The 27,865-nt window shown below is 40.6% G+C and overlaps 1 long non-coding RNA gene across 1 annotated transcript; it reads left to right on the top strand.

The window, feature by feature from the left end:
- The first annotated feature begins 12,753 nt into the window (after positions 1-12,753).
- On the top strand, positions 12,754-26,325 carry LOC131519742 (uncharacterized). Its single transcript, XR_009265768.1, has 2 exons — positions 12,754-13,039; positions 25,225-26,325. It is a non-coding gene; the product is annotated as an uncharacterized LOC131519742 (long non-coding RNA).
- The last annotated feature ends 1,540 nt before the right edge of the window (positions 26,326-27,865 follow it).

The following is a 27,865-nucleotide window of genomic DNA, read 5'->3' as shown; positions in this document are numbered from 1 at the left end:
TGTGTGATTAAAAAAACTCATATACAAAGCTGATGAGACCCGCGTTAGTTGCAAGTTAATGCTTGCTGGCTTCTTGCAGTCAACTCACCGGCACCACTCAGTAAACAAGAATTCAAGCACAGTGGGTGCTCTACCTCTGCTGCCAGAAAGGGAGGCATTGAGAGAGGCTCAGCCGCAGGGCTGTGGCAGGAGTGCCAGTCTTGGGGCCAGACACTTGGCTTGGTTCCATTCTCCTCTTCCTTCAACCCCTGGTCGCTTATGGAGGTCACACCAGAGTTTTCTCAGACATCAAATGGGGGAAACAATGTGGACCTCATAGACAGTTGTGAGGTCCTCACCATCAAGTCACTGGCACTGAGAAGACTGATGTTTGCCAGCCATTTACTGGACAGATCATGGCGGGGATTGGTGTTGGGCAAGGACAGGGGGAGAATACAACCAAGGACATCCCTCCCCCTTGGGATGCTGTCTAGTTCCAAATAACAGGTCTTCGGGCAACAGGAAAGCAGTTGTATCTGACTCAAGGGCTGCTGGGCCCTGCTTGGAAACAGAATATCTTTAATGAGGTTTTTAATGACAGTTCCCTTCCAATTTAGGGGAAGTCTGCATTGAGAGAAATTTGATGCCTCAGGCCTTGGGAAGCAGAATTAGCATATATCTTTTAATCTTAAGGAAAATAAGTAGTTTTAGTTTATAACCTCCTGGTGTATCTTGTCTAGGGTTCCTGATGCACTCTGTTTAGGTAATCACATGAAATGGGGAAATCAAATCAGTTCTGGCTGATTCAAAATGTTCTGGCTGAGAAGCAGAGGAGATGTCAGTAGAGATTTCAGGCTCATGGAAAAGCGCTTAGGTGGGGCTTCATCTGTTTCCTTCATTCTAAGCAGAGAGGTCCTTTGTGGGTCATAAGACAAGAAACAAGAGGTTTAGAGAGCCCCTCAAGAACGAGGGGGCCAAAAACTGGATATGAAGAGCAAAACACTTCAACAAGCTCAGCCTGAGGAGCGAAGGTTAAATGACCCCAGGGATGAACCAGCCAGTTCTGAAGCAACTTCCTTGGTTTGGAGCCAGAGGGCCAGATGCCCAGTGCCTGTGAACACACAGGATTTAAGGCAGACTGCTGCCCTTGAGAACCTTCTGTGCTTTTTAGCTCAGTATTGGAGGAGTTTTATTTCATAAATCGTATATTTTGAGAGGCAAACCTGTGACCTGCTGGATCCTGGACATAGAACCCATGCTATGGAAAAAGGGACTTGACCCAGTAATAAAATGCTTTGAGATTAGTCCCATCAAAAAGATAAAAATCTGAAATTGTAAGCACTGTAAGGGTTTTAATTTTATTTAATCATAGACACGTTTCCTGTTATAACTTTTTAAAGATGTTCTACATTTGAAAAGAATTAGGACAATCCTGTATCTTTGATCAACTCAACATCTCTTTAGGGGAGAAGATTTAACACTCTAGTTTTTAAACAGAAATATAAATATGCATCAGCTAACAGTTTTCCAAATTAGGCAGCATAAACTTTATAATTTCATGACATCCAAATGAATAGGAGGCCTGTTTTATGCTTAGAAGTGATTGTCTTTGAACTAAACACACTTGAGCGAGGGATTTTTGTGTGTCATTATTTTTGACACAACTTGTCATTAGTTTTAACTTTGACCGGGTTGTAATGAAAAATTTGGTTGTGCAAGTTTACCCATTGTTTATCTACACTCAGACTTAATTATTGCTTCCCAGGTCAATCATCACCATTTTAAGTGGAAAGAAATGGCCTTAACCCATGGGATGATTCCCACAGAGTTTATTATATGTAGTTAGACCATGAGGTCAGATGCATAGAAAGAGTGGGCAGAATACTCTGGGAGTAGGGATGGGGGTGGACATGATGCAGCTACTTGGGGGAAGGTGGAAGGAAGTACAAGACTCTCTCACAGAAACCCTTCAGGGAGATATATAGGGGCAGATCCGTGCTCATCCTACGGAGTCTCAGAAAAGACTTTTCTCCGTGTCTCCATTGTAAGGAATTTTGAAATTTCTGCTGTTCAAAAATTCCTTAGAGTGGGAGGCACTATTGACATTATGGGAAGGTATTTTTTGTTGTGTGGACTTTCCTGGGTATAGCAAAATGTTTAATATCTCTGACTCTCTCCTTTCAGTTGTGCTGGCTACAACAATGTCTCCAAAATGTTCAAGAATTACTAAACATACTAACCAGGTTAGTAGAGAGCCTTGCATAACCCAGACAGAAAGTCCATAGAGATTTTCTCAGGGAAAGAGAAGAGAGGGAAACTTCAGAACATGTGGTAGATCATGTCGAGAGGAATGGGTACTAAAAAGAGCACCAGCTGGGCACCTGGGTGTCTCAGTCAGTAGAGCATCCAAATCTGAGTTTCAGCTCAGGTCATGATCTCACAGTTTGTGGGTTTGTGTCCTTTGTCCGGCTCCATGCTGACAGCATGAATGCCTGCTTGGGATTCTCTCTCTCCCTCTCTTTCTGCCCCTCCCCTGTGTGCGTGTGCTCTCTCTCTCTCAAAATAAATAAATAAACTTAAAGAAAATGAAAATAAAAAGAGCACCAGCAACTAATTTTGCCTGCTAGAACATGTCCAAGTTGCCTTGCTAGGTAGGGAGGGGAGGAGAACATAACATTTACCAAGTTATGTGCCAGTATTATGTGCCAGTATTTTGTAATAATTATTTAAATTAATTATCATTACTCTGTGAATGAGGTGTAATTATACAATTTTTGCATAAAGAACTTGAATCAGAAAGAGCTGATGGTGACAAAGCTGAGGTGGGAATCTCAGACCACTCAAACCCTATCTGTTTTTAAAGAGTTGGGACTCCCCTGCATTCCAAGTTCAGTGTTTTTCTTGTCATCCTGGCTGTCCAACATTGTGTGAGCAGATAAGAAAGGCAGTGGTTCTGTTACTGTAACTTGGACCAGTGACCTCTACCATGAATCTGGTAGAACATTGGCCACACAGGTATATTGCATACCTCTCCCTCCAATGCCAACCAGAGGTATATTTGCTTAGCGTTTGCAGTGACAATTATTGGATAATTCCTGACATTAGGTTATAGTCTATACCAAGGTGACCATAATTTCCTTCTCTAGGGCTAATGACACTGAACTCTCAAGTGATTGTTGATATTAATGATACTACTGATTGTCTGGAGCTTGTGTCTAGGGGAATGTGGCAGAGACTGGCTAGGTGTTTGCCAAACCTGTTTTCTTTTCCACCAGGACACACAGCTAGACAACATTTTCCTGCCTCCCTTGCAGTTAGGTGTGACCATAAACTGAACTTTGGCCAATGGAATGTGACTAGAAGCATTTGTATTACTTCTAGGCCTGACCCATAAAATCTTCCCTTGGGATCCTCTACTCTCCTTCTTCTCTGTCTTCTGGTTGGATGCTGGTATTAAGATGACCTTGAAAACCATGTGTTGAACACGGTAGACCCTTCATCACCCTGGGTCCCTGTGAAGTAAACTCCCTTTTATAGCCTCTTCCACTATTGACTGGATTTTATACATTGGGTTAAGTCCATTAGTGTGCCTTCTCTGGCTTGTCCTGGTTGGCAAGAGCTGATGCTAAGTCTTAAGGAATTTTGTAAGCTAACTGACATCAAGTTGATAGCTTGAAGTTATTATAATTGGAGCTTTTACAATACAGAAATGGCAAGTGCTACAAACCAGGGCTCTTTTTAGACAGTCATTTTACTAGCACACCACTGGTTAAGCTGCTAAGCTTTATTTGTATATTTGTATTATCATAATATACATACTGCTACTCAAAGTGATGTTCTGCCTTAACAAAGCCTAAAAGATGTGAGACTGGCTTAGCAGTTGGATGGAAGTTGGCAAGAGTTGGACAGCAAGGAAATGGATATCAGAGACTGGAAAAGCAGTGACTCTTTATGTGGTGGCAAAACATTTGGTAAAACCATTATCTGTGATAACCTGGAAAGCAGACCAAGTGCCCCAACACAGCCTTACCTCCTGGGGAATTGGCTGCAAAAAAAAAACAAACAAAAAAAACAAATGGTAGATAGCGCCTACTGTTTATTACTGGCTGTGATTAAAAAGTATTAGAAAATAAGAGATGAACTCAGTATGTGTTTATAAATATAAATAAAAATTGAGTTGAAAAATATGGAGACTTGTAAAATTGGAAAAGTTTACCATTTTAGGACCCCAAGTATCAGGAAATAAGACAGGAAAAGCTTTTGTATGCCAAAGGCTCTATTCAAAAGTGAATTTGGATTCAAGTTGGTGTATTTATTTAAGATCTTAAAATTTTTATTGTCACAAACATTTTTAAGTTGTGAAGTGTCTGAATGCAGAAGTTTCCTTTTGAATCAAGTGGGAAGCAAAATTACCCATCTTGGCTAGCTCCCCCCAGAGCACTATTGGTCAAGTTACATTTGCTGCATAATAAACTACCCTGAAACCTAGTGGCTTAAAACAACAGTAGTCATTTATTCTGCTCATGAATCTGTTATTTGGGCAGAGCTGGTCTCTGCTCCATGCAGTGCCAGCTTGACTGAAGGCAGAAAGATCTGTTTCCAAGATGACTCACATGCCTGGCAAGTAGGCACGTGTTGGCTGGGAGCTTAGCTGGGACTTAGGGTGGGGGGCTTTGCTCTCCTACACATGCCCTTCCCCATGTGGTTTGGGCTTCCTCACAGAATGGTGTCTGTATTCTAAGAGCAAGTGTCAAAGAAGAGAGCCATCTGGAGGTTATATTGCCTTTTATAAACTAACTTGGAAACACACAGCATTACTTCACCTGTGCTCTGTTCAAAGTAGTCACAAAAGCCTGCCGAGCTTCAAGGGGGGAGAACACAGATTTTACTTTTTGATAGAGGATGGCAAGGTTCTAGAAGAACATGTGGGTCAAGAAATATTGTTGTGGCTATTTGCTACACTTATTCTGCTGGGGAGTGAGAGAATTTCAGCCAAGGTCATTTAAGAACCCATCTTTATTACATGATCAAGACGAATCTGATATGTCATAGTGCTAAATTTCCTTCTAGTTTAAGACAGCCTAAAACTTATTATCCAGTAACAACCAGAACACAACCTATAGGAAAGGAAGTTCAGAAGGGGTGCTGAGTGATATTCAGAGAGGAAAAAAGGAGTTCCTTTTGGATACAACAGAGATGAGAATTCATGGGCATCCATTTACACACCAAACATTTGTCAAATGCCTTCTGTGTAAACACTGTTCACATCACTGAGAAGATAAAAATGAATGATTTATTTCTGCTTCCAAGGAGACTAAAGGCGGTGGATGAGGGTAAGACTGGAGGTGGATAAAAGGACATCTATATGTTTACAAGCTACTACTATAGACCCAATGGTAGAGATGGGAACAGTGCTTGAGAAGTACTGAGAATGACAGAATGTCTCATGCTACTTGGGAGAGTTGTGAAAGGTGGAGACATTTGCCCTGAATCTCCACTTATGAAAGATCAAGAGTCAAGTTCCTAGCAGAGGCAGAGCCACAGACTCAACCTTCCTGACTCAGACTCAGTGCCCTTTCCATGACACCACACAACTTTTTATGTGGAATTATGTTGTGGATTGAGTGTGCTGAGCATTCAGCAGTTAGAATTTCTTTTGCTGTTGTGTTCTTCTCTAAACCCCAAAGAGATGTGGGTCAAGGTCTTGATTAGAAATGTTAACAATGGACAGGGAGAACATGAAAACAGACCATCCTCAGATGAAGCAGAAATCTCACTGGATTGGAGAGTTTCAGTGTCTAGCTGACTAAATTGACACAGAGAAGCCAACAAGATACCATAGAGATTTGTTTCCATCTTTTTGCTCTCCTTTCCCTTAACAATATGCTGAGAGAAACAGTAATAGCCATCATAATGCTAATAGGTGGACAAGAAAAAGTAAAGGACATAGATGAGTTGCCAGTTCAGAAGTTAGGAATTACCTAAAACAATGACATGTATTTTTCATAACTTAAATATTAGTGATTGAAAACAATTGACCCTGAATATTTAACACAGATTCCTGCCCCCCCCCCGCCCCGCCCACATCTCTTATAAGTTTTGTATATTTGGTCCAGGATCCTTAGTCTGACTAAGGTAGAGAGCAGTGGTTACTTAACTACACTTTGGCAAAAAACCTAGGGTATTTCTGCTTACCTTACAGATATTTAAAACCATTTTTAATTGGACACCTGGGTGGCTAGGTTGGTTGAGTGTCCGACTTCAGCTCAGGTCATGATCTTGTGGTTCGTGGGTTCCAGCCCCATGCTGGGCTCTGTGCTAACAGCCCAGAGCCTAGAGCCTGTTTCAGATTCTGGGTTTTCCTCTCTCTCTGCCCCTCCCCCATGCATACTCTGTCTCTCTCTCTCTCTCTCTCTCTCTCTCTCAAATAAACATTAAAAGAAAATTGAAAAAATTTTCCATTAAAAAATTTTTAATGGAAAATTTTTAAATTAAACTTATTTTAATTTAAAAAGTGGCATGCTATTCATAAACTGAACTTAAGAGAAATAAAGTGAGTTCAAGGAAAAAAGAGAAATACTGCTAAATCCAAAATGGGCTTGGAAACACTGAAAACATTTGCAATCCTTGGCATAGGTATGGGTGGGAGATGAGAAGCATTTAAAAATTATGGACTCATTGTGACATTTCTTGCATCTGGAAACCTTACTTAGCTTAAACTTCGACTTTCCCAAGCATTGCCTTAAAGCAGTCTTCTGATGAACTGTGTTCTGATCTTACACCACCTCAAGATTGTACTCAGAGCCAGTGGAACTTGTTCTCACTTGATGTGCCTTCCTAAGCCTGGGACAGCTCATGGAGATCAGAGCAGCAGCTCTCTCAATAATCTTTATGCTATAAATAATGTGACCTTGTAAAAAAAAAAAAAAGAAAAAAAAGGCAGTTGTTGGCTAAGTATGAAAAAATGCTAATTTTAACAGAAAACGCTATTTTCAAATACATTTCACAGTTTATACTGAGTGAGAAATGCTTAATTCTCACCATGTGAATTCCAGATTGCTTATGTTGAGTGGTGCAGATGTAGCTGTCTTGAGAACCTTTGAAGCCAAAATTCAGCTTTTACCTCAAATGTCTTACTTTTATAATAATGGATATGAGAAGCAGTGATCTGCCTTACCATCATGAATACGTTTTCCATTTCTACTGAACCCATGTGTTGAATGGCATCGCATATATAACATCATGCCTGTTTGATTCTAAAAGTCTGCACCACAGTTTGTGCATAAAAAGGCTTAGGCGTATCTGGCAGCTATTAGCTCACAAGGGCTATTGGATTATGAGTCAGATGCAGAAAGTATTTAGTGGTCTAGTGGATTTGAATTCTATACTACGTATTATACAGATATGTTTGTGGTATTATAATATTCCACAAAATCCTGAAACACTCAATAGAGACATTAATTGATGGATTCAATGACTCCTTTTTGCTTTTAGGACAAAGTCTAAAGTTTTCACCACTGTAGTCTAGGCCCTGCACGATCTTTCCAGACTCATTGCACCTCATTCTTCCCTCTCTGTCTGTGAAGCAACCATCCTGGACCTAACTCCTTGAATGTCATCTGTTCTGTCCTGCCCCAGGGTCTTTTCACTTGCTATTTCCTCTGCCTGGAGACTTCTCTCCCTCTTGGTCCCCTAGTTCACTATTATCCATCCTCTAGATTTCAGCTCAAATCCCACTTTTCCTGGGAAGCTGTCTCTTACACATCATTGCACACCCTATTCACACTGCATAACTTTTCTTCTTAGTGCTTACCACAGTGTATAATTATTCACTTACTTGTGGGATTATTTGATGGTGTCTGTCTCCATGAGACTCCATAGGGGTACTGCATGAGAATGGAGATAACATTTCTTTTTGCTTATCATTATATTCTCAGTGTCTAGGATGGTGCCTGGATTATGGAAAATGCTCCACAAATATTTGTTGAATAGAAATATTGCATAAAGCACTGAGCAGAGCATGTGATAGGCAGTAGGCTTTAAGTAAAGAGCCTTATCTTGTTTTTTTAAAACTCCAATAAGTCTAAAATTATTGTTCCTCTTAATATTTTTACTCTATACTTTATGATTACTTTGGCTTTACTTCACTTCTAATGACTTCCTAGATGAACCTGGAAGGTCCCTTCCTCTGTGCTTCAATTTTCTCAAGAATACTGACTGCTGCTGACAGCAGCAGCTTCATTAATCAGTCCTCAGAAGCATGAGTACCGATGGTGAGGCAGGAATATATTTTGGAAGAAATAATTCTTGTACTGAGTAAATCAATGGACATTAGTATTGGGCCCTTAACTCTTCCTTCTATGCTGTGTTTGTAAAGGGGTCCCCATCTTCTATTTATTATTCTAGTTTCAATGTCTTTGAGCATGAGGGGATAGGGCAGTAATGTCTGTTTTATTTTCTTTATGCTGGGCCATTTTAAATGTCGTATTTTGTTTTTATTACTCACACTAACCATTTGAGATAGGTATTTTGATCCCCATTTAATAGACAAGGAAATCAAGGTCTGGAGAGGTTAAGAAATTTGCTGGAGGTGTGTAACCTAGATAGTAAATGAGCAGGGGAGGGGCAGAGACAGAGAGGGAGACACAGAATCCAAATCAGGCTCCAGGCTCTGAGCTGTCAGCACAGAGCTCGATGTGGGGCTCAAACTCATGGACCATGAGATCATGACCCGAGTTGAGCCAAAGTTGGATGCCCAACCGACTGAGCCACCCAGGCACCCCAAGATAGCTGGTATTTTTAATTTTTTTTTTAATTTCAGAGAAACAGAGCACAAGGTGGGGGAGAGGGGCAGAGGGTGAGAGAGAGAGAGAGAGAGAGAGAGAGAGAGAGCGAGCATCCCAAGCAGGCTCCATGCTCAGTGTGGAACTGAAGAGGGCTAGATCTCACTATCCTAGGACCATGACATAAGCCAAAAAATCAAGAATCAGACAGTCAACTCGACTGAGCCACCCAAATGCCCAGATAACTGGTATTTTTACGAAGTGGGACTGGCAGGGCCAAGAGCTCAATGATAAGGGGAGCAAGCCCTTCCTAGTCTTACCTCTACCAATAAAACCAAGGAATTGAACTAAAAGATCCCGTGATTTCTTTTTTCTTTTTTTCTTTTTAAGTTTTATTTTAATTCCAGTTAGTTAACACACAGTGTTATATTAGTTTCAAGTATATAATATAGTAATTCAGGGGCGCCTGGGTGACTCAGTGATTAAGCATCCGATTCTTGATTTTGGCTCAGGTCATGATCTCATGGTTGTGAAATCAAGCCCCATGTTGGACTCCACGCTAAGCATAGAGTCTGCTTGGGATTCTCTCTCCCCCTCTTTCTCTGCCTCTTCCCCTGCTTGCATGCACACACTCTCTTTCAAAATAAATAAACATTAAAAAAATATAGTAATTCAACATCCATACATCATACATCACCCTGTGCTCTCATGAAAAATGCACTCCTTAATCCTTATCACCTATTTAATCCATCCCCCCACCTGCCTCCCCTCTGGTAACCATCAGTTTGTTCTCCATAGTTAAGAGTCTGTTTCTTGCTTTTTGTCTATTTTTTTCCCTTTGCTTGTTTTGTTTCTTTTTTTTTTTTTAATTTTTTTTTAATGTTTTTTATTTATTTTTGAGACAGAGAGAGACAGAGCATGAGCAGGGGAGGGGCAGAGAGAGAGGGAGACACAGAATCGGAAGCAGGCTCCAGACTCTGAGCTGTCAGCACAGAGCCCAACGCGGGGCTCGAACTCACAGACCGCGAGATCGTGACCTGAGCCGAAGTCGGACGCTCAACTGACTGAGCCACCCAGGCGCCCCTGTTTTGTTTCTTAAATTCCACACGAGTGAGATGGTATGGTCTTTGTCTTTCTCTGACTGATTTATTTCTCTTAGCATTATACTCTCTGGCTCCATCCATGTTACAAATGGCAAGATTTTACTCTTTTTTATGACTGAATAATATTCCATTATATTATACACATCTTCCTTATCCATTTGTCAATTAATAGGCACTTGGACTGTTTCCATATCGTGGCTATTGCAAATAGTGTTGCGACAAACACAGGGGTGCATATATCTGTCTGAATTAGTGTTCTTGTATTCTTTGGGTAAATACCTAGTACTGCAACTACTAGATTATAAGGTAGTTTTCTTTTTAACTTTTTGAGGAACCTCCATACTGTTTTCCAGAGTGGCTGCACCAACTTGCATTCCCAATAGTGCATGAAGGTTCCCTTTCTCCACATTTTCACCAACACCTGTTGTTTCTTGTGTTCTTGATTTTAGCCATTCTGACAGGTGTGAAGTGATATTGTAGTTTTGATTTGTATTTCCCTGATGATAAGGGATGATGAGCATCTTTTCATGTGTCTGTTGCCCATATGGATGTCTTCTTTGGAGAAATGTCTTCTGCGCATTTTTTAATTGGATTATTTGTTCTTTTGGGTGTCGAGTTGTACCAGTTCTTTATATATTTTGGACACTAGCCGTTTATCAGATATGTAATTTCCAAGTATCTTCTCTCATTCCGTAGGCAGCCTTTTCATTCTGTTGATTGTTTCCTTCATTCTGCAGAAGCTTTTTATTTTGGTAGAGTCCCAACAGTGAAATCTAACATCCATGAGTTGTACATTTTAAGATATGTTTTCTGATCATGTGTGAGAACATGAGTTTGAATTTCCTCTCTAACACATCCAAGCTTTAGGAACTTCCTTAGCTATAAAATAGGGATAGAAATACCTGTTTTACCAACCTTCCAAAGTTAGTCTGTGGATCAACCAAAATAATGCAGCCTGTTTATCACTCTATGAATGAAAGACACTTTTCTTACATTTACGTCCAATTTAATCCTGATCCATCTGAAGGCAGAAGTTTCAGGTCATGGGCACTAGGCTATGCCTTTCACAAGGCGGTGAAAGTGGAATAATTTAACACATTGTTCTTTGGGGAAATGTTTCAGAATTTTCATGGTGGACAGCTGGTGTCATTCAGGGAACTAAGTATAGAGAATTGTCATCACCTACAAATATAATCAAGGGACCTTTAATGTTGGAAGTTGTGTAACGGTTTTCATCTGGATGTTTTTCCCAGCACAGATTTTTAAATGAATGAAGTTTAAAATGAAGGCTCATTAAAATATTTTATTCATATGTATAGAAAATATCTCTTCAAAGCCCTTACCCCAGAAAAAAGGACTGGGCAAGGAAGATTACTTGAGTGGATGACGGATCAGGAACCTTGACATTGACACCTGCCTGCTGGCTGTGGTTCTCCCAGAAAAGAGGAGGTTGGCATAAATACTATCCAAGCTCTTTGGGAAACCCATCTTTTCTGTTTAAAGTCTTTATTTGGTATCATAGATTCTCTTGCCTATCTCTGTCTTCAGCTTTCACCAGTTTATAAGCACAATTGCGACTGTATCAATGAAGCATTAATCTCAAATCCTACCAGCTTTGAAACTACACCAGTTCACAAAGACAGTCCAGCCTTTTCCTGGAGGCCCCCTCTCTAAATAGTCCCACTATGCCCAGAAATCAATCCTCAGCACCCAAACTACAGGAATGGGGCAGAAACCCAGAGTTGCCCCTCAAGACCCACCTCCACAACTTCTGCACTTATGTTGCTGGCACAGTAAGGGCACCATTGGTGAACACAGAACAGGATGGGTATGGTGGGCTCCTGCCTCTGGAAGTGCTCCAGCACTGGACCATCCCTGAGTCAGAGTTCAGTAATGCTGTGGGCAAGTGATAACACACACTAAGAGATGTACGTAGAGTGGAGCTAAATTAAGTCCTACTGGGAGCTGTGGAAGGCTACATGGAAGAATTGGGATTTAAATTAAATTTGGAAGGATAGACAGGATTTTGATGGTCAAAAATAAAAATAAAATGCATTTAGGGTAAGGAAACATCTTGGAAAAGGGGGAAAAGGGGCACCTGGGTGCCTCAGTCAGTTAAGAGTCTGACTTTGGCTCAGGTCATGTTCTCAGAATTCCAGCCCCACGTCGGGCTCTGTGCTGACAGCTTGGAGCCTAGAGCCTGCTTCAGATTCTGTGTCTCCCCCCTTCTCTCTCTGCCCCTCCCCCACTTGCATCTCTCTCTCTCTCTCTCTCTCTCTCTCTTTCAAAAATAAAAAAAAACATTTAAAAGGGGGGGGCAAAAATAGGGAAATAAAGAAAATGTGAGGCAACAGAGGTAGACCAAACTGGTTGAAAGACAAGACGTTTAAAAAAGCAGAATCAGATCTATAAATACAGGATTGATGGTTGCTAGAGGGGAGGGGAATGGGGATGTGCAAAGTGGGTGAAGGAGAGTGGGAGATACAGGCTTCCAGTTATGGAATAATAAGTCACAGAGATAAAAGGTACAGCATAGTGTTTATGGTCAATGGTATTGTAATAGCATTGTATGGTTACAGACGGTAGCTGTACTTGTGGTGAGCACAGCATAAGGTAGAGAGAAGTTGAATCACTTTGTTGTGCACCTGAAACTAATGTAACATTGGGTATGTCAACTATATCTATATGTATGTATATGTGTATATATGTGTGTATGCATGTGTGTGTGTGTGTGTGTGTGTGTGTGTGTGTATAAGATATTTGGGGGTTTGTAGCACTGATGAAATGGCAAAGGCTGTCAACTGTGAAGTGATGGAGGTGATGGAGAGATCTGAGAGCCAAACAAGAATTTGGGCTTCATTTTATCCACCTGCTTTGCCATGGACAGCATTTGAGCAGGGAGTGATGGCATAAGATCACTCTGGCTGGGGAATGGACAGGGAGAAGATTCTAAAGCAGTGCTCTCCTACAGAAAGCTAATGTGAACTACAAAGGGGAGCCACATGTAAATTAAATTTCCTTGTAGCCATATGTATTAGTTTTCAATTGTTACTGTAACAAATTACCATAAACTTTGTGGCCTAAAGCAACACACATTTATTCTCCCACAGGTCTGGAAGCCACAAGTCTAACATCATGGTATTAGCTGGTCTGTTTTCCTTTTGGAGTCTTCCGGTAAGAATCTGTTTCCTTGACAACACTGGCTTTTAGAGACAGCCTACATTCTTTGGTCCAGGGCCCCTGCCTCCTTCCTCCCAGCTAGTAGCATAACATCGTCTGCAGTCAAATCTCCCCGTCTCCCTCTTATAGGGCCCCTACTGATTACACTGGGCTTATCTGGATAATCTTCCTATCTCAGGATCCTTAACTTAATCACATTTCCAAAGTTCCTTTTGCCCTGTAAGATCACGTACTCACAGGTTCCAAAGATTCAGATGTTGACACCTTGGGATGCCATTATTCAGCCACATTAAAAAGGCATATGATGAAACATGGAATAATTCAATATTTTCACATAATCCATAAAAATATTATAATTCCAATATGTGATCTCTATGCAAATTATTAATGAGATATCTTCTATTCTTTTTTTTTTTTTTCCAACGGAAGCTTCAAATGGAGCATGCCTTTATACTTAGGGCATGTCTCATTTCAGATCAGGCACACTTCAGGTACTCCTTAGCTACATGTGGCTCATGGCTACAGTACTAGGCAGTGCAATCCAGAGCCAGGGTAATTTGCTAGAAGCTCATTAAAGAAATCTAGGAGGGCTATAAAAATGAAGAGAAGGAAGCAAAAGTGACAAACCTTGAAACCAGCATCAGGTAAATGTTGGGATGTGATAGGAATAGTAGAGAGAACTGGGTGACTGACACAATGGCTATTAGTTATGATCACTGACATGAGCATTTTCCTTATTTTATTTTATTTTATTTTATTTTATTTTATTTTATTTTATTTTATTTGTGTGTGTGTGTGTGTGAGGGAAGCATGTGAGTCCTGTTTTGGACAAATGAATGAACTGTCCATTAGGAAGATAGGAATGTGGGTTTGGAAGTAAGGAGGGGGGTCAGGATGGAAGCTTAGATTTAGGATTGCTTATGAGAGATGGTTGGATTCATGATGGTGGCTGAGGACAGAGCCTTGGATAGTCCATGTTCAGAAGGCAGGTGGAGGCAGGAAAGACTGAGGGGGGGCAATAGGGAAAGCAAGACCAGAGAAAAGAGAAATAGTAGCAGCAGGTGGGAACACAGCAGTATTTCTGAGGTAATCATGAATAATCTCCTCGTGGGTTTGGAGTTCATCATTCCACATCTGAGATAATTATTCAGCCTCCTACACAGAGCTGCTTTTTAGTTGTCAGTGGGAGTGGGAGTGGGCAGATGTTTATTTACAAAACTGTTTATCTTTAAAGAATAACATTATGGCTGAATCTTCCAAGTAAGTTTGGCATTTGGCAATTACGTGGCTAATTTGATGAGTATGGCTAGCAGATGGGGCTGGTTCAGGCTCCTTTCTTCCCAATCCCAAAGGAATTTCTCTGTATGGTGATGAAATTAACAGAATTATTGCTAGATCTTCCTTCAGTGTGGCCAAATTTTTAATGATCTATCACTTTACAATTCTCTGGGACAAATGATCCCATTTCCTTCCTAGATCCTTGCTTCTAAATCTCCCAAAGAATTGTGTGCATAGTAGAGTGAGTTTGGGAGTCAAACTGCCAGGGTTCAAGTTCCACCTCTGCCTCTTACTATTTGGCTTTGAGCTAGTTACTTTTTTGTGCCTCCATTTCTTACCAGAAAAATGAGATAATCACAATCTCCCTCTTGGGGTTGTTGTGAGGGTTAAATCATTATGTATGTTCATATTTTTATCCACATACTCTTTTTTCCTCTGAATCCTCTTCAAGAATTTAGAACATTCTATCTCTATTTAACAACATGGAATGACTTCTCTGGTGATTAGATATTTCATGTGTCCTATTACTTCAAATCGTTGCCTCTCCAGCCCCTTCCAATCCAACCCTCCCATTGCTGGCTCTGTACTATAACACTTGGAGAGATTTGCTTGTATTTCACATATAATACAGTGTTTATTCACAGACAAATCTAAGAGCCAAACAAGGACTTCAGTGAACAATTCCTGGTAAAACTGACTTAAGCCAGATTACAAAAAATTTAAAATAGAAAAAGGCAGAAAGAAGATCAGACATAGCTAAATCAATATTTATATTGCTAAATTGTGCCACTTTCCCCTAAGTTTATTAAGGGCAAGGAATAAAGACAAAAACATTGCAGAATTTTTCAAGACTCAAACAACATATTGACCATAGACATTTTTTTCTTAGTTTTTTTTTTTTTTTTTTAGAAAATTTCTTACTCATTGGTACTAAGTGTAATTGAGAAGGGTGGCCATCTGAATATCTTTTTTTTTTTTAATGTTTATTTATATTTGAGACAGAGAGAGACAGAGCATGAATGGGGGAGGGGCAGAGAGAGAGGGAGACACAGAATCAGAAGCAGGCTCCAGGCTCTGAGCCATCAGCCCAGAGCCTGACGCGGGGCTCGAACTCACAAACCGTGAGATCGTGACCTGAGCTGAAGTCGGACGCTCAACCGACTGAGCCACCCAGGTGCTCCGTGAATATCTTTGTCTGGGTTTCTGACTTATTTGCACTAAAGAAAAAGTAAATAACATTGTGGGCAGAAGTGGAGAATTGTGTTTTTCTCATTGCCATAACTTATTCTAGTTTAAGAAGATTCAATTGAAACGGTACATACACAAGCACACATTTTTTTATTTTATGTTTTATTTTTATGTTTTTAAAAGTTTATTTATTTTGAGAGAGAGTGTGCACATGTGAGTGGGGGAGGGGCAGAGAGGGGGAGAGAGAGAATCCTAAGCAGTCTCGCCCTATCAGTGAGGAGCCTGACACAGGGCTCAAACCCACAAACTGTGAGATCATGACCTGAGCCGAAACCAAGCATTGGATCCTTCACCAAATGAGCCACCCAGGTGCCCCTTGTTTGGTTTCGTTTTGTTTTTAAAGGTTACTTTAAAACAGGGAGAGACAGGGAGAGAGCAAGAACAGGGAGTGAGAAAGAGAGAGAATCCCAAGCAAGCTCTGCCCTGTCAGTGCTGAGACTGATGCTCGGCTTAATCCCACAAACCTTGAGATCATAACCGGGGCTGAAATCCAGAGCCACACGCTCAACCGAGCCACCCAGGTGCCTCCACAAGCACATATTTTGAAGACTGATTCTTCATACTAGAGTTAAAACATTTTTTTTTTTTTTTGGTTCACTCACTACCTAGGAAGTGGATGATAGCTTCCTGAAAAATTCTCCAAGATTGAAACTTCTTTATCCTCCTTCACTTCAGATAACACCTGGAGAATGCCATCTACTTTTCTTTTGAGTCTAGAATATCAGCCTTTTACAACGATCAAGCATTGTTGTGTCCTGAAAATGATCTCAGGGCTGTACAATAACATTCTATTTAGAGCTTCCTAGAGTTTTTTGGTAACTAAGTCCATAATTGAGACCAGTGATTCTTAATCAGGGGTAATTTTGTCCTCTAGGGGACTTTCAGCAACATCTGGAGACATTTTTGATTTTCATGATTGGGGAGGGTGTTGCTACTGGCATCTAAATGAGTAGAGGCCAGAGATGCTGTTAAATATTTCACAATGGACAGGGCAGTCCCCATTCACTGTGCCAAAATATTATCCAGCCCCAATGTCAACAATGCTGAAGTTGAGAAGCTCTGCTCTAGACATTCTAGATTCTAGAGAAGAGGCAGGTCCTAAATCAGGGTTAGAGGGAAAAAAGCAACAAGAGAAGGGTGTGACAGAGGTCATGTTTATTTTAAAGGTTACCTTTTATGCTTTTGTTATGTTTCTAGCAAGTATAACATTGAATAGTACTATCCTAGGGGGCAATGGAGTCTATGGCCATTTCAGGCAGCCATGTAACCTAGCATTTTCCCTTTTATGGAAGCTTATAGTTTGGGTTACAGGGATTCTGTGATTAACCAGGTATTGTGGTCAATATCTATGTACAGTCTTTTCTTGGCACACATAGGAGGTGGCAAACTGATTCCTGAGGCTGAACTCATTTTACTTCAAAGAAATCAATCCCAGCTGAAAACACTTGTCAAAAGTTGTTGGTGAGTGGTCCACAGAGAGAGGAATGGTCTGATCTGGCCTTCACCTTACAGAGAGTTTCTTTGTTTAAAAACATTTTTTTTAAACATTTATTTATTTTTGAGAGACAGAGAGAGATAGAGCACAAGCAGGGAGAGCAGAGAGAGAGAGGGAGACACAGAATCCAAAGCAGGCTCCAGGCTCCAAGCTGCCAGCACAGAGCCTGACGCAGGGCTCCAGCTCATGGACCGCGAGATCATGACCTGAGCAAAAGTAGACCACTCAACCAACTGAGCCACCCAGGCGACCCACAGAGAGTTTCTCTGTAAGAAAATGGAAACATAGCAGAAAGATCATAGACTTTGGAATCTACTAAACCTTGCCTGAATAGAGTCTAAGCTCTGTTGGTTCAGCTGGATAAATTACTTGGTCTTCTGGAGCCTTGGTATTCTCAGTGGTAAAAAAGGAGCATAATATATAACTTGCAGGGTTCTTATAAAGATTAAGTAAGAAAATATGGGGCATCTGGGCAGCTCAGTTGGTTAAGCATCTGACTCTTGATTTTGGCTCAGGTCATGATCTCATGGTCATGAGCTTCACGTTGGGCTCCACACTGGGTGTAGAGCCTGCTTAAGATTCTATCTCTCCCTTTCCCTCTGCCTCCCACCCACCCTTGAGCGCACTCTCTCTCTCTCTCAAAAGAAAGAAAGAAAGAAAGAAAGAAAGAAAGAAAGAAAGAAAGAAAGAAAGAAAGAAAGAAAGAAAGAAAGAAAGAAAGAAAGAAAGAAAGAAAGAAAAGAAAGAAAAGAAAAGAAAATGTATATAAAACATCTAAAATAGTGCAGAGCATGCAATAGAATCTCAATAAATTTCAGTTATTTTAACTTTTTGAACTTCGTAAACTTAGGATCTAAGCTGCAAACTAGATAATAATAAGGAATTTTGTGCTTATGTCCTAAGCAGAGAGCATGAAAAAGGTCAGCTGCAAGAACCCCGTTTTGTCTCTGAACTGGCTGGTGCTGCTCTGTCCCAGATTGGTTGACCACATTAAATACATTCGCTCATCTGGTCTAGATTTTTCTCTATAAAGCCCTAGCTGTGTAAGCTGTGTCCCTGATAGGCAGGCCATAAATAACCATGATGAAGCAGGCTGAGAGCCTCTCTTTCTGTCCCTGGTTACCGGATCATTTTTTCCATCCCTTCTGAGCTTTCCTCATGACCCGTGAACATCAGAAAAGTCTCTGTAGGCATCAGAAGAGACACACCAGTCTGGACGACAGTGAGGTAATTAGCCAGAGAACCAAGATTCTAATCATGGTTTTTGCCTCTGAAGTTATATGACCCTAGAGTCTGTGATACTTAACCTTTTATTTACCTCTGACCTCAGCTTGACCATAATGGTTATTAGGAAATTCACCACCATCCAAAAGGAATGTTTGGAAGGTTAATGACATAATTGTGCCTAATCCTGGTGATGAGGAGAGAGTAAATGTCCACCTTTTGGAAATGCATAATAAATCTTCCAGGTAAATTACTTTTCCTTTATTGAACTAAATATAACCTAAAGGGAAACCATATGAGGAGCTTTCAGTTTTAAAGATTTTGTTCTTTAGTGGTCGGAGAGAGTTCCAGAACTTCTAAAGTAGGGCATATATATTCTCAGCACAAGTGGAACTTTTGATATTAAAAGGCTCTGAGTTCCCTGCATGGAAGGGACTCTATACAATTACCCAGTTAACTTAACACGCAGCATTTTCCTTGCAGTCTCCACTGAACTAGTTACCAGCCTGTCTCCAGGACAGGGGAACTCAGATTTTTTCGGAATTTTATTTTTATTCTATTCTATTCTATTCTATTCTATTCTATTCTATTCTATTCTATTCTATTCTATTCTATTCTATTCTATTCTATTTTAGATGAAAGACCTCACAGACTACTTTCTCTATCCGATGCTGCTTTAGGATACCAAGGTGAATCAAAAATCTAGACCACTGCCCAAAACCTCCCCTGTCTATAGGAAGGTATCCTGATTTAGCTCACTGGAATTTCAGTTATTTGAGACCAAAGATTTCATATTACCTGAAGAATAAGGGGAGAATGGAGGTAGAAATGTGATGGGACCTGGCTACCTCACAGAATGTGGGGAAAATGCAGGGGGAGGGGAGGCAAAGCTATTCATACTCCCCAGTGTCAGCTGTGAGTTTTAAGCAAAGAATTCACTCTACATTACATAAAAAAGAAAACTAAATATTTATGAACATGTACTATCTTCCAAGAGTGACGCAAGGTACTTTCACACACATAACTATGGCTTAATCTTTGCATTGGTTTTCTGAAAGTTTTTTTTTTTGTAATCATCATTCTTGCTGATTAGGAAAGAGTAGTTAAATCACATGCCCAAGGTCACATGGCTTGTACATAAGAGCCAGAATTCAAATCCAGATTAGTCTGCCTGCTAAATTCATGCTCTTTTTCATAAAGCAAGATCCTTTTGCAAACAGCAAACCTCCTTCACCTTTTTCTTTCTCAGTTATCTTATGCCTTTGTGACTTTTGCAAGGATTTTGGAAAATTCAGTTGTACTAGGGCACGTGAGCATGTGAAAATGGAAGCAACAAGCATTTTGCAAACTTGATGGTAACCATTACAGCAAATACCATTGTACTTATAGTTTGTAAAGTGCTTAGTATATGAATGCAACCCTATTATTACCTGGTAATTGTGTGTATTATTATAATAACATACAATTATTTAGCTTGGGTAAAATTAGAATGGTGTATATTTAAGATGTCATCCAGGTTCTATTTTTCTAGACCCTTTGAGAAATACTGTTTCACTTACTAAATTGCATCATAATCTGTATCACATAGGACGCTGATTTGGATTAAATTTTCACATTTACTTAGAAATTTCCTGTTTTCCAGTAATAGTCACCAATTTGAATTTATTAGCACTGAAAGTATATTCATCAAGTAATATGTAGACATCATACAATTCTTGATACAAGAAGTATCCATAGGAACCATTTGGTTCAACTAGCTAAATGCGTAGAGTGTCTGAGAGGAAAGTTGCTTTGGGATGTTGCCCCAGCTGCAAACTGCTGGGTAATAAGCCCAGAGACCTAGTGGTTGATACCCAGAGACTACCAACAGGATGGATACCTTTCCCATTACAGCGAGCTGATTAAGTGGACTTGCCAGGTTAGACCCTGTTTGGCAATAAGCCTTTTTGCTCCAGAACTAAGCCTCTGACATTTTGGGGGTGTTCCTCCTTTCCCCCTTGTGCTTATTAAAATATTGATGAGAAGAGGTGGTGAAAGCCAAGATATATCATTCTGCAACAATCTTCAACACAATACGTATCATTCTTAGTGATGGTGGCTTAAGGAATTTGGTGGTAGATATTTCAAAATAATAAGTCCAAAATTGTTTTTTAAAAATTTCATAGTTCTGAGAAATTCATGATTTCTCCAACTTCATTTATTTGATGAACATGTATTCATTGGTCACCTATGATGCCTCTCATCCTCTACAAGCTTATAATATGGTATATAAGTAAATTCAACATAATATGTAAATATGTTTAACACAAGGAAGTATGTAATCTGTGATATGTACGGTATTACCAACAAGAACAATTCACTTCAGTAAAGTTTTATTTCTTATACATTGTGTGCCAGACTCAATGCTAGATTCTGGGGATACCAGGATGAACCAAAAGTTGATTCTACGCCCCCTAAGGTTATCAGGCAGCCGGGGTTACAATAAAAATGTCTGGTATGGCTTATGTCTGTAGATGAATATAGATTTAGTTAGGACAAGTTTAGTCTTTAATATGACATTTGAGGGAGATATGAAACTTTGAAATGTTGGTCATCAGTCTGGGAGTCAGCACATTCAGGAATGTGCAAGGGCTCCTGGCATCTCAGATATCCTAGGCTGGTGGTAATTCCAGCTCCCGCGCATATTTGTTAAAGAATATCCCATCTAATTTCTGGCTCCCTCCAGTTTGGAATTCTCCAGGGCCCAGCGTGAAAACTGTTTGCTGGTGGAGGAGAAGGGGAAGGTACACAGTCTGAGCTTTGACTTTGTCGAGGTGCCAGAGCTGACCTGAGTTCCTGGGAACCATTCAGGGCATGGGGATTTACTAGGGCTTGGACCTCATCCACCATTGTAGCTAGGGGCCCAGAATCAAATTAGATAATGGAGACCGGATCCAGCTTGCCTGAGGGTTTGGCAAGAAGGCAAGTGTCTGTGTGCCTGATGGTGCATCGTGTTGGTTCCGTGCCTACTGCAGAGAAATGCCAAGATGGGTGTTGATTAACCTGCCCTCAATTGTTGGACCTCCATCCAAGTGACTTGGTTCCGTGCCTTGGATGGTGCAGGTAGGGCTGGAACCTACTCCACCCAGCCTTCCTCTTTTTAGGCTCCTTTGCTCTCAGTCACTTACCCTATGGGGCAGGGTGCAAACCCTGTTTGGTTGCTGGCTGCCCCAAGGGACAGGGTGAGTCTTGTTTAGCAAGGAAGGAGCCGGTGAATCTAGCTTTTGTTTTGCAATCCTTTGGGACAGGCTTACAACAGAGGATTCACGATGAGTAAATTTTGGGCATTCTAAAAGAAAAATACATCCACTGATGTATTTGTCTCCTGGCTGTGGTTTCTGAAGTCATATTAAATTACATTAAGAGCCCTTCTCTCATTGCTACTGGTCTTTTACTATTCAGTAGACATTTAAAAAGATGCTATGTGGGTGAAAAATAAAAAGTTGAATGACGGTCACTGCCTTAGGGGAGATGTTCTCATAGGGAGGAAGTGCACCACTGGGCAGAGCAGGGAGGTCATTTATGGGCAGTGGGATGGTTACAATTCTCTCTTCTGCTGCCCTGCTGTCTCTCTCAAAGTGTAGCTTCGCTTTGCCAGACTAGTTATTTTAAGCTCTTGCAAACAATTTCATAGCTTTATTTTTGCCCTTGGCTCCAGTAAATTGGGGCCCCCATGCAGTGCTCTCTTGGCATTAACATGGATCTGAGCTGCTTAAGGGCTGGGGATATGGAGGATTGGCACAGTGGGGAGGGCAGACAACAGGACAGGACGATTCAAGCCTAGACCATTAAGGATGCTTGTTTAGGAATCTAGAGGGCTGTAAGTACAGTACTATACAGTGTGCACACTCAAGCATTGGTTTGAAAGCCTTTCCAACCTCAAGAAAGGAAATCTTTTCAGGCTTCTCTGTAATTCATTTCCTTTTGTTCTCTTATTTGAAAATTCATATTTCACCGTTATGATAGGTATCTATCTATCTATCTATCTATCTATTATCTGTCGATCTATCTATCTTTCTATCCATCCATCTGTCCTATCAATTAGTTTTGGGGACAGATGTCAGTAGTGAGAGAAAAAAATATTGAGAAAGGTATTTGGAACATACTGCTTCTGAGTTTCAGTCAGCAGAAAAAGCAGCATACTGAAGGGGATAGTGCTGGCCTGTTAGCGGTTAGAACACCTAAACTGCTCACAAGAAACAAGCACAAAGGGTGAGCTGAGATTTCCTCTACATCTGGAGTCTGTGGGGAAACACTGGTGCTGAATAAAAACAGTCCTCATTCCTACCATCTGTGAGTCCACCGTGATAGGGCATAACACAGGCTCTAAACGAGCAGAGGGATTAATGTGAGGGAATCTGAAGGTTTATATCCTCCCTTATTGGCTCAAGATCCCCTCAAATCTCATTGCTCTGTTGTTTTTCCTTGGCTTATGACCTTGTGAATATCCCATAGCTGTCTTATCAGGGTTTTACACCTTAGTGTGATTAGTTTATTGGCTTCTTTCCTTAGATCCAGGGAGCATGCTGAGTAGACAGAGAGAGAAAAGGGAGAAAGGGTAAAGAAAGAGGATGTTTGCAGGTATTGTAGGTCAACTTCTGCTTGAAACCTTTGCCTAACAGTGTTTGTGCCTGTGGGCTCTGCCTCAGGGCTGGCCAGCTGCATGCATGTCCTGTCCCCTTCAGCAGTTCTCCAAGCAGAGCCTTCTTTCCATTATTGAGATGTGACATCTGTTTTAAATTACGTCAATTGTACCCAGATAGGCAAGTGATTGACACCTTCTTCAGAATATGTGTGAAAACTAGAGGAAAAGTGATGAGCCAGATGCTTCCAGAAGAGTAAATTATTACCTGCATGTAAGTCAGTCGTGGAGTTTGTGCATTTACTTTCTTAGTCCCTTAATAAATTACTCGGTGGAATAGTAAATGGCTCCTACGTGGCCTGAAGTTCTTGGACATGTAAAGAACAGGTTCCCTTGTCTCTATGTATGATGTTTCCTCTAAATGATGAAAAATACTCAACACCTTGGATTTGTATATTGACCTACTAGCATCATTTGATCATGTTCTATAAAATGTCTGTAAGGTCCCCAGGCAGGTGAGTATATTATTAATCACATTTTTCTTTTTTTTTTTTTAATTTTTTTTTTTAACGTTTATTCATTTTTGAGACAGAGAGAGACAGAGCATGAACAGGGGAGGGGCAGAGAGAGAAGGAGACACAGAATCTGAAACAGGCTCCAGGCTCTGAGCTGTCAGCACAGAGCCCGACGCGGGGCTCGAACTCACGGACTGTGAGATCATGACCTGAGCTGAAGTCAGATGCTTAACCGACCAAGCCACCCAGGCGCCCCGATTAATCACATTTTTCTAAAAAATAAGCCTCTGAAGGTAGGCTAAACTGTTTACCATGACAAACTGTAATACTTATTTTTGCCTTTTTGGTGATTCCTTTCACCTCTAGGATTATACAAATTCTACACACTACTCAGGTCTCATTTAAGTGCGCTCTCTCTCTCTCTCTCTCTCTCTCTCTATATATATATATATATTAACATATATATATATATACACACACACACATATGTATACATATACATATATAATATCTATATACCATATGTATATTTATTATGTACATACATATATATAAAATATAAATATTTTAACAAATTCTGATGCCTTTGTACTGTGTCAACTTATTTACTCTGGAACCATGTTTCCCAGAGTTCTCTTCCCTATATGGTTTTTGGTTAGTATTTTATTTTGAGAGAGTGTGTGCATGAGTGGGGGAGGGGAAGAGAGAGAGGGAGAGAGAGAGAATCCCAACCAGGCTCTGTGCTGCCAGCGCAGAGACCAACGTGAGGCTCTAACTCACGAACCATGAGATCACACCTGAGCTGAAGTCAAGAGTCGGACACTTAACCACTGAGCCACTGACTGAGCCACCCAGGCACCCTGATTTTTGGTTAGTATTGGCCACAGGAGACATTCTGCCCGGGGTTTGGAAAGCTCAAGTGAAGTCACAGCCAACCTGAGTCCTGAAGGTTGGTGCTGGGCACCAGCCACTGTGGTGAGTGCCGGGTTGGTGCCGGGCCCTCACCCACATAGCTGCAGGTCTGCTGGCTCGCCTAATTGGTGCAGGGTAGCTCCCAGTTCTGTAGCTCCTTCAACTCTCACCAGGTCCCCTTTGTCAGCTTTCCCAAGTGCTGAGCCAAGTGAATGTGCAGCTCCACAGGGAAGGGTACCAGCAGGTCATCTAGGGCACTAAAGCTGACATGTGAGGCAGACAGAGGTCCCAGTTCATCCTCATGGTTTCTGATGGTCTTTCTTCTCATCTACATTCAGCTTTCCCTCCCTAGTGCCAGTCTGGCTGACCTAGAGTGAATTAGCTCTAGTGGACCAACCCCAGTTACAGAGAAAACAACCTATATAGGCTCCTCCATCAGCCTGCAGAGACTATTCTCGCAGTTACATATGGTCTAGCCCCTATGATAAATGTGTTTTCTACATTATTTGTAGTGACATAGTGATACAACCCTGACTGACACCTAAAAATTTGGATTTATTTAACAAGCATGTGGGATGTAAGAAACACGAGGGTAGGTAGCATTCTTCTCCTTCTCCTACTTCTACTTCTCCTTCTTCCTCCCCTTCCTTTTCCTCCTCCTCCTTCTCCTTGTTCTCTCTTCCCCCTCCTCTGCTTTCTTCTTCTCCTCTCCTTCCCTCTCTCCTCCTCTTTCTCCATTGTTCTATCTCCTGTCCCTAGAGCGGTGCTTGATACATAATAACCCCTCACTAAATATTAATTGGGTGGGAGTCACAGTTTGGGTGCTTTATCTATAGAAAGATAAGGAATTCAGTTCCTTAACTTTTCCTTTTATCTTGCATTTCAGATGCTGGTGGTCATTCCAACCAGAGATTTGGCAACTGGTTGCACAGATCTGGAAATTGGCAGGAAAATCTGGATTGAAGCTATAGATTAGGGAGGGAATCATTAACATGAAATGAGTACGGGTAAGAACCCAAGAAGAGATGAGAAGGGAAAGGGAAAGAGGAAAGAACCCTGGAAAACAAAATTGAACGATTATTGTGAATTACTTACTTCCTGGTAATTGTACTGCATATCCACATCCTTGCAGTAGCTTCATGGTGGATGAATGTTACACCTATACCCTGACATTGGGCAGAGCTCTATGATGTGCTTTGGCTAATGGAATGTTAGTGGGCATGATATGAACAGACATCCCCTCTTATGATCTTCTGTGAGGAAACATGCCCTCAGTTGCCACTGGCCCTTCAGACTGGGCCCAGAATGAAAACAGGCAGAATAGACCTGAGCCTGACTTGCAACCTGGAGTCAAGTCCAGCTGACAGAGTCCCCCCTAGTTTGACTGAACTGCAGTTTGGCTGCAGACTTGAAAATATGAAAATAAATGCTTGTTGCTGTAAGCACCTGAGTTTGGGAATGGTTTTTTGTTAGGCACCATTACTGTACCAATCGCTAATAATATAAATAGCAACGCTAAATTGACAGAGAAGAACCCATGAAAGGACTAGAGAAGGATGAGCCACACAGGTTAGAGAGCATTCAGGCAAGAGGAACTTCGCAGTTGCCAAGACGGGAGTGTTTCAATAAGAGAAAAGGCGTGGTCAAGGTCAGAGGCCTCAGAGAAGTCAAGCAAGTCAAGGACCAAAATGTATTCACTGGATTCAACAACAAAGAGATAGAGGAAATTTATCTGATCTCTACACATTCCTCTGGGAAATAAGAGATGCAGCCTTCTGAGAGTGAGAGACAAGAGGACTAGAGACCTGGAAGAAAGCTATAAAAGCTGCAGACTTTGCTGAGAGGAAGGGGTGAGAGACCATGTGATTTTCCCCAGCCGTGAGTGCAGCCTTAACAGAAAGAAGAAAAATCTGTGTCTTCGATGTGGCGTTGGGAGTTTCTTGGAGCATGTGAGACTGAAAGACACAAAACATTTTTTTTCTGTCAATCCCACCACTTATCAACTCTCCTGAATTCTGGCAGCACTATAATCTGTATTACACATTTTTGTGGTTTTTTTTTTAATGTTGTCTTACAATCTTCACTGTATTATGTGCTAATAGTGTTTTATTTCTCTCACTGTATAGCCATCCACCCATTTGCCCATCTGTCCAGCCATCCATCTGTGTGAGCAATCATCCATCATCCATCCATCCTCCACATTATTCCTTCGAGGTGATGAACTTGTGATGGAACCTCAAGTAATACTATGTTAAAATGTTAAATTAAAAATAAAAAATTCAGAATCAAGGAAAATATAGATAAGAACATGTTAGTCACATGGTAAGGACCCCAAACAATTTTTGATTGGTAGATCAAGCAACAGCCTAGCAAAAAACGTTCTTACAGACCCCATTCTAGAGCTATAAATTTCCACTTTGGAAATCTATCAGTGTGATTAGGTTATATTTTAAGATTAAAAAAGGGAGTTTGAACAAGTAAACACAAGTTTATTTAATATTAAATAATATTTAAATTATAATTTAAAGTAATTAAAGTAATATTTAAATTATACACTTTCAACATGGAAAGCTTTTAGTTAAAACAAATTTTCCTTTGTATCTTAAATTACACAGAGATAGCGTTTTCATGTAATTTCCTCCCTTCATACCAGACCATGTGACCAGTCTCTCTGGTCACACCTGTCCCTTAGGATGGATAAAACAAGTAGTGTTGTCCATTGTTAGGCCTTTGCATAGAGAATATATTACTTTTTATCTTCTTAGGAGAGAGGGAAAAGATTGGAAATTGCACACTGAATTCTAATTTTTTTGTGCACACAGAAAGTTATCTTCTGTCTCTTTTAAAAGGGCTTTTTCATTTCACTTACTTTTATAATTCATACCTAGGAAAATATAAGATTATTTTTATGTTCAAGAAACTTCGGCCAAAAAAAAGAAATAAAAGAAATTTGGCTATCCTGGTTAATTAATGCCTTTCCCAGCTTTTCTTCAAGTGGCAGGAAAATGAAATTAGTATTACGTGATCAATGTATTTCACAATTATGTTATCAATACTTAAAAGTTGGGTTTAAATGATTGGTACCATCTCCCTTTTGAGTTTAATATTCACATAAATTGAAAATTATTTAGCAAAGACACCTATTTATCTCCTTGGGTTCTGGAAAGAAGCTCTTTAAGAAAGTAAAATATAAACCAACCCACATCACCAGTAACCTCAGGCGTCAGGACCACAATTTCCTCCAGAGTTTTGGCAACATGATTAACTCCAGTTATTTTCCAGACCTTCCCTCCATCCCAACAGCTGCTGTGATCACCCTCCCAGGAAGAGATGAGTCTCTATTAATGATATCCAAAGTTTTATCATTGCACATCTTCCACTGACTTTTAGGGAAGTTTTTTCTTACTCTGTTGATCAGCACTTAGATTGAAACCTTTTTGTAGAATTCTAGGAAATTTATTTGTTCACTCAAAAAATATATTTCTAGGGGCGCCTGGGTGGCTCAGTCGGTTGAGCGTCCGACTTCA

This window comes from Neofelis nebulosa, chromosome 8 (genome assembly GCF_028018385.1).
Source record: "Neofelis nebulosa isolate mNeoNeb1 chromosome 8, mNeoNeb1.pri, whole genome shotgun sequence".
Taxonomy (NCBI): Eukaryota; Metazoa; Chordata; class Mammalia; order Carnivora; family Felidae; genus Neofelis; species Neofelis nebulosa.
The sequence above is the reverse complement of the archived record's forward strand: the minus strand, read 5'-3'. Positions and strand labels throughout refer to the sequence as shown.